Raw genomic sequence first — 17,007 nt, 5'->3', positions numbered from 1 at the left:
TTCGAACCGCCGACCTTCCGATCGGCAAGCCCAAGAGGCTCAGTGGTTTAGACCACAGCACCACCCACGTCCCCTCTTTTAATGCAAGTCCCATTTGCTGTATACATTTAAAACAGTGCCATACCCCCCCCAATACATCTTCCCTCAAAGAATCCTGGGGACTATAGTTAAGCATGCTGAGAGTTGTTAGGAGACCCCTATTCCCCTTACAGAGCTACAATTCCCAGAATTCCCCAGTAAGAGGGATTGCATGTTAGACCACTCTGAAATATCCTGGAAGTGGAAGGGAATGGCATCCTAGAAAAATATCCTGGCTGCCTACACCCTGAACAGGAGCACTCAGCTCTTCACCATTTTGCTTCAGGTCCCCCTTGTTCCAAAATACTGCTATTCTGACACTTGTGTTTCTTGATCTCATAAATTGCACTTCGTCTGACCTGGCAAGAAGACGCCGTTCTCAGCATGCACTGTGAACTAACTGCACAGGCCTCTCTCAACCTCAGGCATATTCCCCTCTCCATCTGTCAGCTGCTGCAGTAAACAAAAGATCCAAATTCATTAACCTTCTTCCAAACAATCTATCTGGGTTCACTCTTGAAAAGTACAGAAAGAACTATAAATACAAGTGTCTCCGATTTTTAATAACTCTGTATTTTCCCTTCCCACTTTGGAGCTGCAGAAGCATACCGTCTTGCATAGCCTGTATTGCTGAAATGAAAATAGAATTAAAACAACAACAACAAATCAATAAGAGGCTAAATCACCCTAGCAAGAGTGGGAACAGTAATTAGTGATGCTCTGATTCAGAGTCAGGGCTAACACCTGTTTAATTCCAAGCAAACATCTCAGCATTAATCTGAGCTGTGGCATATCAATCGATTGCCTGTTTGTTTCTTGTTAACTGCCAACCACAAAGAATGATTCATTATATCCAGGTTGCATTAATGGCTGCAGGTCTCTCCATGCTCAATAATACCCTGAAGCACAGAGTTATTGTCACCTTGACAAAGTCATCATAAGTGCATCCTGTTGGCGATCACGTGGGTTGGAATGAACACTTTAGCAATGGATGGCTCAACACTGCAGACTGGAAATCAAACTGATTGTCCTTAATAGGAGTTTGTGAGACAGGGTTACTGTTGAATTTAAGGCAAGACAGGGCAAGGCAAGTGAGGGCAAGTAAAGAATGAAGGCAGTGCGAATCAAGCAAGGAGCAAATCCATGAACTGGCTTTGAGAAGTGCCATTCCTTTCCATTATTGTGAGAGGTTGGATAATGTGCTTAATATAGAACTGAGGTCATCTTCTCAATGAGCCTTGGAAGAAGGCACTTAGTGACTCAGATTTTTGAACTCCAAGATGTGGCTGGTATGCACTGCAATGCCTTGAAAATCATGCTATCTTAGAACATAGTTCAACTACCAGCAAACAGTGGGAGGGAATGGCGGATGTTAATTAGACTGGAAGCATGATGGATAGATTTTGCATTCACTTCCTTTTGCAAATGTTTCCTGATGATAACATATCAGTAATTTATGATGTATTATGACAAACTTTGGCAAAAATATCTATTTGGTAGGACAGCAAGGATGCTCTCGGATTATTTTAGCACATACCGACCGAGACTTTTCTGTCTCTCATGACGAGACCCATGCAAAACTTGACACCAAAAAATCAATGTTTAGCCAGCTGCAAAAGGAATTTAGAACTATCTATTGCAATCTGAAAGCATTTGCATCATGATGTTGTCTTCTCTGAGTTGATGAGATATAGTTGCTTCTTCTTAAAAAAATAAGTTAATTGTCAGTCGTGGAACCCTACCAGCTGAAAATGTTTCTGGAACAAATGCTTCCTTCTTGGATTCTGCATACTGTTGGAGAAACTGGACATGGAGGAAAGGGTTAATTTCCTTCATGAGCATAAATCACCCCATGGTTGAAATAAGCCAACAGGTGCATGGTCAGCCAAGTCAGTTGCTATGGCAGCAGCCCAGTGCCGTCTATATAAGTGATTAAAGCATGTCAGCTCATTAGTCACTCAGTCTGTCCGTGAGTCAGAGTCTGTGTTACATCTTGAAGCTGGAGCAAGAGATACATTGTCCTTGTGTATAGCTGTATCTGCAAAGCCTACAAGCCGCATGTATATATCAACATCCAGAACTGTATTAGAGAAGCCTAACCTTCTACAGCAGTAACTGATTTTGGACCTGAAGCTGTGGTGACTAGAACTAGGGGCAACTTCTGTTGCCTGGGTATTTCAACTCAGATTCCCAATACATACTTCTCAAGGTTACCACACACCCACCTATTAAGAGCTTGGTACTTAGGGAACTAGTTCACAGTGATGCATATGACTGCACCATGTAGTATCTATCACTACATCACTCATATGGGCACAACCAGTTTCCTATCCTGATTTTTGCTCTCTCTTCTGGTTGAGAGGAGCCAACTGAAACACAGGTATGACTGAACACACCCATGTGGCTGTGGTGTTCACACACCTACCCCATTTCTGTTTGAATGGACCACTAGGAAGTGAATCCCATATTGCTGCAGGTGTACATGAAAGGAACTGAAGTACACTTACAAAAAAATTAAATGAAAAATTAAAAGGACAATGACTTTGCATTGTGGTTTGCAATACTCAGGCAATTGGATTGATCAAAAACAGCAAGGTAAGGAATAATTTTTGCTGCTGGAAAGAGAAGTTATTCCACTTCCTTATGTATGCTGTACTGTCCCAGGAGCCAAGGGAGGTGACATTTCCCTTTCACAACAGCCTGACAAGAGACTGTAAATTTTTGTTCCTGAATTTGAAGTTGGAATATGTGAGCTCCGGGAAAGGCATACACAGTTCAAGGACTGGACTGTCTGCTAGACGGACTGCCAGGAATGATAAAAGTGACAATAAATCCCAATTTACTGCTCCTCTTGGTTGTAGTGAATTCATTCCTTATATTTGGAAAGAGGGAGGGAGAAAAAGATTATGCATGAAATTTTTACAAACCCGTGGGGAGAAATTTTGTGTTGCAAAGTAACATCCTCTGTCTTTTGTTTGAGATGGCCCTCAGTGATTTATGGGATGTATTCAGATGCATCAGAAAAGCAGATTGAGGTTTACATGGGCTGGATTTCAGATGATATGAAATTCCTTAAGAATATGGGATTTTGCGGAGGAATCAGTTGTCTCATAGAATTTGCATTAGAATGGAAAAACCAGACTTGCCTCAAATAACTTACAGGACCTTTCACCGCAGTTCTCAGTGAGTGAGTGAGTGAGTGAGTGAGGAGTGGTGGTGGGAGGTAGGAGGAGACAGTTTCCTAGACTGGACCCAAGGGCTTAATTAAGTAGTGGTTTGGCCTGGAAAGGGAGGAAGAAGACTGATGCAACTCCACAGGCAGAAACATTCCAAACTCTTCCCCTTTGGTCCCTGTTTCTTATGATGTCTACCTGAACTAGAGGTTCAAATGTTAAACCTGCATTCAGGTTGATTCTCTCCAGTACTTCTTAAACTCAAGGTGCAATAATTAATTTATTAATAATAATAATAATAATAATAATAATAATAATAATATTTATACCCCACCCATCTGCATGTGTTTCCCCAGCCACTTTGGGTAGTTCCCAACAGAATCTAAAAAGCGCGATAAAACATTGAACATTAAAAACTTCCCTTCAGATATCTTCTAAAAGTCAGATAGTTTATTTCCTTGACATCTAAAGGGAGGGTGTTCCACATGGAGGGTGCCACTACCGAGAAGGCCCTCTGCCTGGTTCCCTGTAACTTGGCTTCTCGCAGCGAGGGAACCGCCAGAAGGCCCTCGGCGCTGGACCTCAGCATCCGGGCAGAACGATGGGGGTGGAGACGCTCCTTCAGGTATAAAATTGTTGTTCCTTAATTTGTATCAAAACTCCAGATAATCTGATGTTTGCTGTTGAGAAGAAAAACCAGTAGAAATAGGAAAGAAGGGCATGTTGTACATTACTGGAAATAAAAGTATAATTCGTACATGTAATCCTTTGCAGCCATGGCAGTGTGTCTCTGTGTGGTCCACTGTGTAAGGCAGGTCAACACACAAAACTGCTGTGATCTCAACCATTCCATTGCAAACCCCATTTTTCAAAAGCAAAGCAATGGAGGCCCTTCTGGCTGGCTATATGCATGAGCCAGGTAAGAGGGCACTGTTGTTTTGGTGTAGAGACCGTGCATGTTTATTCAGAAGGAAATTTCACTGTGTTTAAAACTGCTTAGTCCCATGTAGCTGTGCATAGAAATGTAGCCTTGCTAACTTGTGCAAAGCATGGGAGACAAAGGCAGTTGCACCTGCTTCCTATCACATCAGGCTTAGAATACATTATCACCCAGGGAGCTAGACAAGAACTATCTTAAATCTCTTAAGGCAGAACAGCAACAGGAAATGCTGGATTCCACCCAGCTACAACTAAGTGCAGGGCCACCTAGTGACTAAACTCTGTAATAGTACTATCCACATACTCCCAACATGTCCTCACTGAGGTCTTGTCAAACTTCTCTGAATGGATTCCTTGTTAATAAGCTTGGGAAAGAAAGTGCCCTCTCATTTCTAGCAGTGACCCTGAAGTTTTAGCTCGGTAGAATATTTACAGCCTACTGTTGTTGCTCATGTGCCATTTTGACAATTGAAAAATAAGTGGCTTCCTTTCTATGTCCTGTTGGGATGTGCTACCCTGAGAATTTTTCTTTTCAAAAGATGAGAAGAGAATTATCTTTTTAAAAAACTGAGCTACTGGCACCAGATTAATTGCAAGGTAAATAATCTTTGTAATTAGAGGTTGGCTTATTTTCTTCAGTGACATTATTACGACAGATAAAATTACAGCTACTGTATAGGGACATGTTTGCAAAGTAGGTAAAAATCCATCTATGGGAATTTTGTTTTTGGCTGGAGTGTGCAGATTTTAATAATTTTGCCAAAGAACACATGGTAAAAGACGGGGTGGGGGCTACATTTGACCCTCAAAGCTGACATTCCCCATCCCTGTTCTATAAGTGTCCCTGTCCCTTCTGGCTTCAGAGTGAACAATTAATTCTACAGTACAATTTCTAATCTGAAGAAGGTTTTAAACAGAAGTGATTCCCCCCCTTTTAAATGGCACTACTTGTTGCTAAAAGCCTGTTATTTATATGCAGCAACACTTCCAGTATGTCCAGTGCCACCGATATAAAGTCTGCCTCAACGATAACCACAAGGGAAATTCTGAGGCTTGAAAGTCTGGCTGAAGGCATAATTCCATCTTTCCACTCCCAAGTTCTTTTTTTATTATTATAAAAAATAGAAGATTAAGAGAGAAAAATGATTATATTGAAGACAGATGACAGAACTCAATTATACCCCAGAATGGTTTAGCATTTAGCTGTTTCTCAAGAGGGACATTAAGATTTTACCTGGCAGACAATCTTCCTCCTTTTCCTTCCTCCAGTTTGGAAAAGCAGAATAAGGTAAATGATTAAAAGCTGCATTTATCAGAGCGGAGAAGACAAGCTCTGCATTATGATCACCTGCTTTTTTGAAATTCCAGCGGAGGTTATCCATCTGTAGGTATTTGCTTAACCAGGTCAATGAGCTTCTTGATTCTGAAGGATGAATAACTGACCTCTGAGTGCTGATTTCCTCCCTTCTGAAAACCACCTCAGGTATTTCTGGGCAACAGGAAGAAACTTGTTTATTTGCCCTCTGCTTCCTTACAGACAGCTTTGCTTTCTTGGGTCAGACTTCCTCACTGCTATTTACTTATGGTTTTGGAACTCTTCTTTGTGGCTGAAATCTACCAGGAAATATTTTTCTCAAAATTTGGTGCTGAGTATCTTTCAAAGCCATTTATAATTTGAAACCTGTGCAGCTCGGTGCCCACAATTTCCCCTAATTCACCTCATGACAGGGCCTTACACACACACACACACACACACACACACACACACGCTCACACACACACACACACACACACACGAGCTACGCTTCAAGCCTGTCTAGAAGAAATGCACTGTGTCTCAGTGGCCCAGCTAGTCCTTCCCAAATATGTGGGAGTTAGGGTGGCCAGATGCCACAAGGATGGATGGCTGAAATGCCCTCCTCTATGCCCCTGTTAAAACCCTCTGCATCTGGCTCACCTGCCATGCTTAGCCCTGACCTGGAGCCAGGTTTTGCATCCTTGGAGGATGAGCCCAGGGGTGGACTTTGGTCTTTCACATTTCAGTGGTGCCCTGTGTGAGTCCAAAATCCAGTGACCCCCTGCCTCTTACCTTATGTTCTCTGTGTGCACCATATCATAGTTGTGTAGCCCTGCGTTGCCCCCTTGGCTCGGTGCCCAGTGAGGGGGAACTGGTCATGTTGCCCTACATTCACCTCTGATGAACTAGACACTCCATACATCTCTGCTCTTTCTATCCTTGCTCATGGTTCCAATTTGCTCTTCTTGCTGTGATGTACCTTGCCTGAACTCCCGGTTATATTGACCCGGGACTATTTTCTTGGGAAATTGGCTAATTTGTGTGGCAAGATGTTGCAGAAGAACAGCTGTGACAATGAGAATCCCAGTCTTTGAAATATTAATTCACCTCTCACACCAAAATAATCTCTGAACTGCCCTGAGACCTGTGGGTATAGGGCGGTATATTCAATCAGTCAATCAATCAATCAATCAATCAATCAATCAATGGGTACACACATCAGCAGACAATGTAAACTGGCTTCTCACAAACAAACAATAGACATCGAAACTCAACACTGGGCAGAAGTTAATCAAAACTCAGATAGCTTGAAATTCTGCACAAAAAGTACCTACAATTCTTTACTCTCAGCTGTGTTAATTTAATGTGTCTTGGGCCCCTGCTTTTAGATGAACTAATGTAGGTGCAAGATTGCCATTCAGCTTCTCAGAATTGTCTAAATCAGGGAACCCGTGACCTTCCAGATGTTGTTGGACTACATCTCTCATTGACCCTGATCACTGGTCATTCTGGCTGGTGCTGATGGGAGTTGAAGTCCAACAACATCTGGAGGGCCACAAGCTCCCCATCCCAGATCAACACTATATATTTAAAGCAAGCCTTAACAGGCAGCTCTGCTAGTCAGGAGCTGCATACTGGTGAGTAAATAGTGCTCAGTCTTACGCATGCTTACTCAGCTGTAAATTTAACAGGAATTACTTCCAAGTAAGTGTGCTTAAGCAGGAGTAGCCATTGTGGTTGCCTCCAGTTGTTGTTGGATTCAACTACCACAATCCCTAATCATTGGCCATGCTGGTTGGGATCCAAGAACATCTTGAGCTACCTCTGTGCTAAATGTTTGAAAAGGGCAGATGGAAATAATAGAGACGCATTGTAAAATTGTGTTAGGGTGAGTTACTGTAGCTTGCCAAAGTTAAAGCCCTTGAGATAAGCTTATGCTACCTCTTCAGGTTTTGTAGAAGCCCTTGTACCCACCAAAATCATCCTTGATTTAATAAGTTGTCAGTCATCTATATATTTTCAGTACCATATACAGCACAAAACTGGGCAGGAGTAGAACAAGTAAAATATTACCAAGCGCAGGGAAGAAAGCCAAGACCATATTTCCTACAGGGAAAAATTGCCCTCATTATATGCAATCATGTAATATTCCATATTCATGCTTTATTTGTCTAGTAATGCTCCATATTATGAAAGACAATAAACTGAATGCCATGGAAAATAGCTCCATCCTGTCATCCGGAGTAAATGGGGGCTGAAGTTGTAATACTTCTTTGGCTGCTCAAACATTCTTGACAATAAGATGTTTGGTTTTATTACATGTCATGGATTCTGAAAATGTGAGCTGGTGTTATTCTTACTGAACACAATTATGTACACTTATATCCCCATTAAAAACCATTCTGACTTGAGCACACATAACTGTATAGTGCATCAGAAACACTGATACTCTTTTACAGCACAATTGGTGATTTACAGACCAATGAAAAATTGGCAGATTCCATAGGTTTGGAATTCCTGATCTGGAAATAAATTCTTGGCTGCTGTCCTAAGTGTGCTTACTCATAAGAAGGCCTAATTGGCCTCAGAGGGACATCCTTCCATGAGGAATTGCACTTAAGCCTGCAGCCTATTATGAAGATATTGGAGCCTACATATGGGTTCATGGGAAGGAACAGTATTAACAGCACAGAGCCTGATCATTAAAAGTGGGGGGAAATAGACAAATGGTTCTAAATGAAAGAAAATAACCTAGCATGAATATTTTCTGGTAAAAGAAGTAAACTTGGGGTTTGAGGAGGTGTTTGAATTAACACATCTATTCATATATAGTAGGTCTGAAGAAGATACAACAAAAGGAATGAATGATCTTAAACAGGCAGGAATTTTTTTATTATTATTCCCACTGCTTTAATATGGTTCTGCAATATGGAACTTATTAGTGATGAGACATGCCTTTTAAGGGCTAAGTTCTCCCCTTCTCAACAATTCCAGTGCAGAAGCCTTCAAATAGCTTTTTTTTTAAAAAAAAACAGCAGCAAACACAACAATGATTACCTCTCCCTCCCCTGGTGTCAATATTCAGTTATTTAGTGTAGTGCTGCACCATAGCCCCAGGTACACAATACTGCCAAAGATTCAAACTGTTTTCCGAGAAGTTGGGTGACCTCAGTGCAATCAATCTGGGCTGACAAGAGAAGGTCATCACGAATGGAAAACAAACTTCCAAAGCAGCCATCTGCGTTAGCCCTTAGTAATATTTGCTAGATGCTATCAGAATCCACCTTGTTAGAAACCATAAATATTGACAATTTCCAGAGGGGTAGCCATGTTTCTGTTGCAGCGAAATCAGCAAAGAATCTTCTTGAATCTTAAAGGCAAGAAGAACAATCCTAAGTATAGGAAGCCACAAACTAGCATAAATTACCCCTATTCTAAAGGCCGTCCAAGACTGGGGCTACCACTGGCTGAGCTGACTTAAGCCTGCCAGAAGGAAAGCAAGCCTTTAAAACAGAATTTGACTTACGCTGCCCTTTGGGCTGGTTTAAGTCTCTCAAGGTCAACAAGGTCCATATAGTTAAAGCTATGGTTAAAGCTATAGTTAAAGCTATGGTTTTCCCAGTATTGGTGTATAGAAGTGAGAGCTGGACTATAAAGAAGGCTGATCGCTGAAGAATTGACACTTTTGAATTATGGTGCTGGAGGAGACTCTTGAGAGTCCCATGGACTGCAAGAAGATCAGACCTATCCATTCTGAAGGAAATCAGCCCTGAGTGCTCACTGGAAGGACAGATCCTGAAGCTGAGGCTCCAATATTTTGGCCACCTCATGAGAAGAGAAGACTCCCTGGAAAAGACCCTGATGTTGTGAAAGATTGAGGGCACAAGGAGAAGGGGACGACTGGCTGGACAGTGTTCTCGAAGCTACCAACATGAGTTTGACCAAGCTGTGGCAGGCAGTGGAAGACAGGAGTGCCTGGGGTGCTCTGGTCCATGGGATCACAAAGAGTCGGACACGACTAAACAACTAAAGAACAACAACAAAGTCTCTCAAGGTTGCTGGGTCATGTGACCAAGGTGAACAGAGGTAGGATCCAGTGTAAATCTCCCCCCCTGCCATTCACATCAAACACCCGTTTTTCAGGTCTTATTCCAGCTGAGCTGAGAGGAGGTAGTTATGCTGTGCCAGGAATCAGCCAGTTGAGTCAGAGATCTGCTGGATCCTAACTTGCTCATCCTGGTGGATCTTGAGTTTGGATTGCATCCTAACAAATGTATGATGACATACCCTTCTGTGGACTACAGTCCTCTCTATCTGTTCCCATGATTTTAATAACTTAAACCATATCAGTCACAGTACTTAAAAATAATTGGCCATCCTCATGTACTTTAATCTATAATTTCCAATGTTCCATTATTTAACATGTACACCTGTCTCCCACAATGTAAACTTGGTGTTGGTATTCAAAAGCAAGTGTCTGAAAACTGCACATCTTACTGGAACAAGGGAATGCAGATTGGCTGAGTGAACTGTATGCAGTGGCAAACCAAGGTTTGTTACTGTGCAATGGGTGGTTATCATACAACAAGGTTAAAGATTGACTATGACTCTCATCAGGCCCAGCCAGGAATGATGGGGGTTGCCGTCCAACCACATCTGGAGAACCACAGGCTCCCCATCCCTGTCTTGCCAGCTGAGAAACAGCCCCATTGTTTGGAATTTCCAAAGAATGGAATCAGTTCCTTCATTACGCAGTTCTAGACACCTGCTGAAAACTTTTCTTTTTCAGTGGGCCTATTGAGACATGTGATTTGATTGCATCTGTTGCAAATCTGTTTAATGTTTTAATGTTGATCGTTTTAAGATGCCTTGTAATTGTTTCTTAATGATGTTTCTATTTTACTGTTAACTTGTACCACTGATTTAAATAATCTCTCTTTCCCTCCCGCTCTTGGAGGTGGCTTCTGCTACAATGTTCCTCTCTTCTCCTGCATGGTCTCTTGTTTTGCGCCATGATGGAAGGAGTATAGCAATCTTACAAAAGATTCCAGTGGGACTTTCACTAGGGCAGGAATTGCTGCTGTAGAGATTTCTGAAAAACTGGATACAGTGGTTCCCCGGGTTACAGACACTTCAGGTTACAGACACTTCAGGTTACAGACTCTGCTAACCCAGAAATAGTACCTCGGGTTAAGAACTTTGCTTCAGGATGAGCACAGAAATTGTGCGGTGGCAGCAGGAGGCCCCATTAGCTAAAGTGGTACCTCAGGTTAAAACAGTTTCAGGTTAAGAACAGACCTCCAGAACGAATTAAGTTCTTATCCCAAGGTACCACTGTACCTCAAAATGAAAAATCTTACACTGGGTAGGAAAACATCACTAATATATGGAATTTTCATCCTTACCCACATTTTCTTTCCTCATCTTCTTAACTTACCTCCAGATTTATTAAACTGCCCTATCTAATACTGCACAGCTTTGTTTGCCTGGTGTATCTTTGTCTCCAACCTTTAAAAATGTCTTCTGCTGGTGTTAAATTAACTTTAGCCATTGCACAGTTTGTGGTTGGTGGCAATACCTGATGTCATGTTGCCCAGCTCTAACTGTCATTAAATCATCCTCCAGTGCCAGACTAGCCAGTATAATCTGACCCAGATTATTCTTTCTTTCTTTCTTTCTTTCTTTCTTTCTTTCTTTCTTTCTTTCTGGCCACTGTTTAGGCACGGATATTTATAGAGGAGATCAATTTTAATTTACTCCACCTCTCAAGTCCACAAAGTCTAATTCCTCTTCTAGATTTATTACCGTCATTTATTTATTTATTTCTGGGGAGCCTGGGGGGTTCACCTCAGATCTAGTATGACTTGACTGAACTGTCTTAATTTGCAGACCAATTTGCTGAACAGCTCCCCACGGAAGGAACTTGTTGATTTTGGCAGTGTTTACTTTTCCTACAAACAAATCCAACCTTCCAGACCGACTGGCTCTTGAAACTCACTTGAGAGATGAGGGTCCCCCCCCACCCTGTTTTAAGCCTCCCAAAAAATTGGTATCAGTATTTCTCCCCTGCCCTGTGCCAGTGTTTTAGGGGAAAACTTTTGTGTTCTCCACAGCTGCTTGAGAATAATGCATAGAATCAAGGTAACTCATAGAGTCAACAGTGAAGTCTGTAAAGTTTCCTGATAATTTCATTTCCCCTCAATGAGGAGAGCAAAAAGAAAGACATACAAAAAGGATGTTCTTGGTCTTGACTGATTTAAAAACAATGTTTTTTTTAAAAAAACACACAAGCACACAAACACTTTTTCATTTGCCATCTTTCAAAACACAGTCAAAAATATGTTTACTCTGGGATACGTTCAGTAGGGCTTACTTCTTGCTAAGTTAGTTTATTGCATCCTTAAAATAATTCTGAGGATGCTGCCGCACTCCCACATTACTATACATCAGTTTTACAAAATCTCAGTTGTCATGGCTTCTTCTGCAGGGTACAGGTGAAGGGGTTCAATCTTATAATGCAATAACAAACCCTCTTGTGTGTGGATTTCTGCATCAGTCTCTACACACAAAAGTGGGGTTTAAGCAGGCTGGGACAAACAGCAAGGTTTGCAGAAGTACAATAAATGTTTTAAGGGGGTGGAAACTAAGGGAAGGAGGTACCCAAAACAGCCTGGTGATGACAGAGCATGCTATTTGGCTATAGGGCGCTGATTGACATTTGGGAGAAGAATGGAAATGGTGTGGTGTGGAGAAAGGAACAGATGGAACGAAATATCCAGAAGAGGGCCTGGCTGGCTGGCTGGCCGGCTGTAACCCTGAACAACCATGAATATATTCAAAATGAAAAACAGAACGCGCAACTTCCATACATTTCTGTTCATTTCACTGGATGCCCTCCTCAACCATTAAGCTATTTCCATCTTAAAAGTTTGGGATCATTGTCTAGGGAATCACAGAAACATTCTTGAAGTCTGGAGGCTGTAGCAGCAGTATTCACCAGCCAAACAGCTTGCTCTGTGGGAGCAGGGAGGTAATGAGGGTCTAACAAGCACAAACAAGGCACATTGTCCAGAGAAGAGCACGCTGTCATTTATTGGATTTTACGTAGCGACACCTGAAGTACACACTCAAAAAAGAAAAGAAATATTTGTGTGTGAAATGGCCCTGATGCAAAACAAAAGCTGGGGTAGGAGAATAAATACGTCATGTAAGGTAATAATCTTATTGGACTCGTTCATTAATGAGTCAGAACTGTAAAAAGGCAATTACTATGCCAATTTATCCTCTAGTAAGTTAAATATCCTTTTGAATATTTTCTGAGGAGGTCTCCATTTGTTTGCATGCATATACAAACTGGAAACAAAGTGTTGTGCAACATATGGATACCCTTCTGCCAATCCACTACACCAGCCTAAAAACTATTCTTAAAACAATAGAAAATGAACTTTGTTCTCTGCCCTCACGTGCAAATGACTCATTGCATAGGCGTGTATTTAAAAAGAGAGAGAGAGAGAGAGAGAAGCTTGGAATTTTAACGGATAATTAGCCGGGCTGAGACATTCCCTCGAGGTGCTTGTTCATTTTGATTACAGTGGAACTTGGCAGGGCTGTATCTACAGTACTGTGTCTATTACTTCACCATTATTAAATGTAGATTTGGTGTTTTAATTTATACCTTGGGGAATGGTGCCACAATATTCCCACCATCCTGAAGCCACCTGTCTCTTTAAATTGACGTCGAGTAGGGGCCTCTCAGTCTTCCCCATCCCACGTCCCTTTAGAATTTTTTTTTTAAAGCTCTCACTCCAGCCTCATCTATAAATAGGGCCCTCTTCTGATGGTTTGATGTGGCACCTGACAGCAGAGGCTGAATATTAAGGTTTCACTGCTTTTGACGTAGAGTTCCTATGGCCAACTGTTTAGCTGTCATTTGTCCACTTATCACATACCAAGCTGTTTGAATATTTCACATCCTGCTGAGTAATCTTGATGTTTCATTCTGTAAGGTAGAAACAACAGCACAGGTTTATTATTATTATTATTACGCTTGCAATCTGTTGATCATTTCAGTTACTTTATCCTTTCAAAGGATAAACTGGTGACCTACAAAAACATGAGGACTAGACTGTTGCTCTTCAGTGGGAGAAATCTGTGCATAGGATTCCATGAATTACAGGGTGGATCCAAAGGTGTCCTCCTGTCAGCAGAAAAGCTTTTCCCAGCACAGATTCCCTGATTCATTTCGGCAGTGCATTGCAAGAAGTCTTCCATTAGCTCTTGGGCAAGAATCCACAGAACAGAACCTAATTCTGTAATGGTAATCTGGATTCAAGCCTATACTTTCAATAAAGATTTCTCTTTCTCCAATATAGTTGATTTTTGTAGCATACCCTGCCATTAATGACTGCTTTTCTGTTTGCCAAGGTTCTTATTCTGCCTGGAGAGAAAAATATTTCATAGCAAAATTGCACCAAATAACTACCTGAAGTTGGGCATGGCACTACAGCTTTCCTCTATGGCAGGAGTAGCCAATTTGGTGCCACTACCAGCTGCCTCAGGCATCATGGCCATTAGTCAGGGATGCTGGGAGTTGTAGTCAACAGCATTTGGAGTGTACTTCTTGGCTGCCCGTTACCTTATGGAGTTTTCTTAAAACAAACAAACAAATAAATAAATTCCCCTGTACCCTGGGTAGCTTACATTTTCCTTCTTAATCTGCAAAAGGTCTGGGCCGTTCTGTTTCTTCTTTTGTGTTTTTAAGCAGTCCACCATGATACCTTTTCTCCATCGTTTAAAGCAGAGATAGCCAATATAATATCTCCAGGTATTATTGGATTGCAAAGCTCATCCTGGTGATGAAGGGAGCTGTAGCCCCCCCCCCAATAACCCCAAGAACCTTGAAAGCACCATGTTGGCTATCCTTGATGTTAGGCAAATTCACACATCTAATTGAATATCCACAGGCAGGTTTACCACTTCCCAACTAGCCTCTCCCAGCTTCGTAAGTTTCTGTGGGGCTCCTGACTGAACTGAATGTTCTTAGTGATGTGAGTGACCCTGCAAAGTCAGCACGGTGGCTGTGAGAGTGTGCGTTTGCTGAATGATGTGGGAAACATCCATGCCCACACCACATGTCCCTGAAGGCGTGTGTTACTTACTTACTGGTTTGGATACTTCCGTGAGAAGTATCCCACATGGGAAAGGGATTCAAATGTCCTTCTGCTGTCTGCAAATGTGAGTTTTGGCAGCTAGAGTGAGAGAACTGGGCCTAAGAATGGGAAGTGGGGATCTGCACGTTTTGGCAGGCCTTGCCAACCCTCTAGAAATATGTTGCCAAAGAAACCTGCCCTTCAATATCTTGAACATTTTCTTCTCCTGAGAAAGAAGCTTTGGTTTTTTCCAGCTTTGTTCACTGGGCACTTTAGCACTTCTTTATAACATTGGTGCATGCTGGCAACCCTGCATGCAATAACATTATAAAGAAGTTTCTACCTTATAAATAAGCTTATTGTCGTGAGATGCCTGACATCAGGGGTGTTTCTTTTTCCATTAAGCATTTTACCAGCGCTTTGCATCTTGCCCAGCTGCCTGTGGCTCCTGATCTGAAATAGCTCCATAGGAGGAGTTACATCATAGTGTTTTTCTTTGGTTCTCCACTGAAAAATGGGAATCTGGAGAGGCTGGCTAACAAGCACCTGACATTAGAGCCCTTGCTGTTTTTGTTTTTAAGGGTTTCTCCACACTGAATTCCTTAAAAGACTTCACTTTAAAAAATAGCAATGAACAGGTGCATTGTAGAAAGCCTCCCCAGCAGGGATTAGATACCATAGGTCAAAAGTGTCTCCTCCAACCACGCCTCCTCTTTCCAGGCCACACCCCTCACAGAGATGTACCTAGGGGTTGGCAAAACCAGCCTCTGCCAGGGTGCAAAGATCACCTATCATACCATGGAGTGAATGACTTATACAGTGGTACCTCGGATTAAGTACTTAATTCCTTCCAGAGGTCCGTTCTAAACCTGAAACTGTTCTTAACCTGAAGCACCACTTTAGCTAATGGGGCCTCCTGCTGCCGCCGCGCCGCCAGAGCACAATTTCTGTTCTCATCCTGAAGCAAGGTTCTTAACCCAAGGTAATATTTCTGGGTTAGCAGAGTCTGTAACCTGAAGCGTCTGTAACCTGAAGCGTATGTAACCTGAGGTACCACTGTATATGTGTGGCAATGCACTGCCACTGTTGCGGTGAGATCAAATGTGGGAGAACTTTCCCATCCTTCTCACAATGCAGCACAAAGGTGTGCAATTTTCTTCGCCCTTGCCCCTTGCCTCACCCTCACTCTGGACACTTTGAGGACTTGGGTCACATAAAATGTATTGATTTGTAAGGTGGCGATTGCAGTAAAGTGATTTTTTAAATTGAGGGCAGTGGCACAGATACGGCTCTTTGCCAAGGGCACCTTCTTCTTTCTCCCCTCCATTGCATGGCTGAAATGTGTTCTTGAACTCTTGTAATTCCTCTTGTTGTACAGAGGTAAGATTTAAAGCCATTGCTCCACCCAGTTTTTGCCTCACTCACCACTGGTATGTGTGGTCCCATTCTCTCCCCGCCCCTGAAGGATGCAGTCTTCAGGCTAAAAATGGGTTTCCTCATCCCTGGCTTACAGCTGGAGCTAAGGATGTCATGGGTTTTCCTGAAGGTGGCTCACCGGAGAGATGAATTGCCACCCTGGGAGGGCAGGATATATATCAAACAAAAAACACTAATTGATTTTGTAGAGTGAAGGAAAGAACATTTAGAACCCCAACCATAGGATGAGAGCAGCAAAACTCTTGTCTCACAGAAATGAGAATTTCATTTAACAACAAAATCAAATCTCCCCTTTAGTAATTTTTCAATGCAATGAATGCTTAATAAAGACTGGACATAGTCTAACCGCCACATATACTTGATGTGAGCAAATCAGGCTGAATGCTCAGTAAACAAGGCATCTAGAGGAGCCTTAAAGTGTCCTAGGATTACAGCAGGAACAGGAAGCCGGTGGCTCTCCAGATATTGTTGGAGTAGGCAGGAAGATAGGAAGCTGGCTTATATGCAGATCATTGGTCCAGGTAGTTCCATATTGTCTACACTGGCTGGCAGTTGCTCTCCAGAGTGTCAGGCAGAGAGTGTTCTTTCTCAAGGCTAACTGGAGATGCTGGGAGTTGAATCTGAGATTTGCTGGATGCAAAGCAGATGCTCTACTACTGAGCTATGGTCCCTGCCCTGCAAACATGACTCCCATCAACCTTAAACATTGGCCATGCTGGCTGGGGCTGCTGGAAGTTGGAGTCTAGCAACATCTGGAGGGCTACAGGTTTTCCATCCTTAGATTATAGCCATGATGCTCTTTTATTTCTATTTATAAATGTGAGCTTTACAACACGCACACAACCCCAGTAACTGGGGTTTCCCCTTCTTGCCTCCTACATTTTTTAGGGGCATAGTAAGTAGACCTGTGGTCAGTTTTAATGTCCCTTATTCA

Source organism: Podarcis raffonei, chromosome 12 (genome assembly GCF_027172205.1).
Source record: "Podarcis raffonei isolate rPodRaf1 chromosome 12, rPodRaf1.pri, whole genome shotgun sequence".
NCBI lineage: Eukaryota > Metazoa > Chordata > Lepidosauria > Squamata > Lacertidae > Podarcis > Podarcis raffonei.
This window is presented reverse-complemented; position numbering follows the sequence as displayed.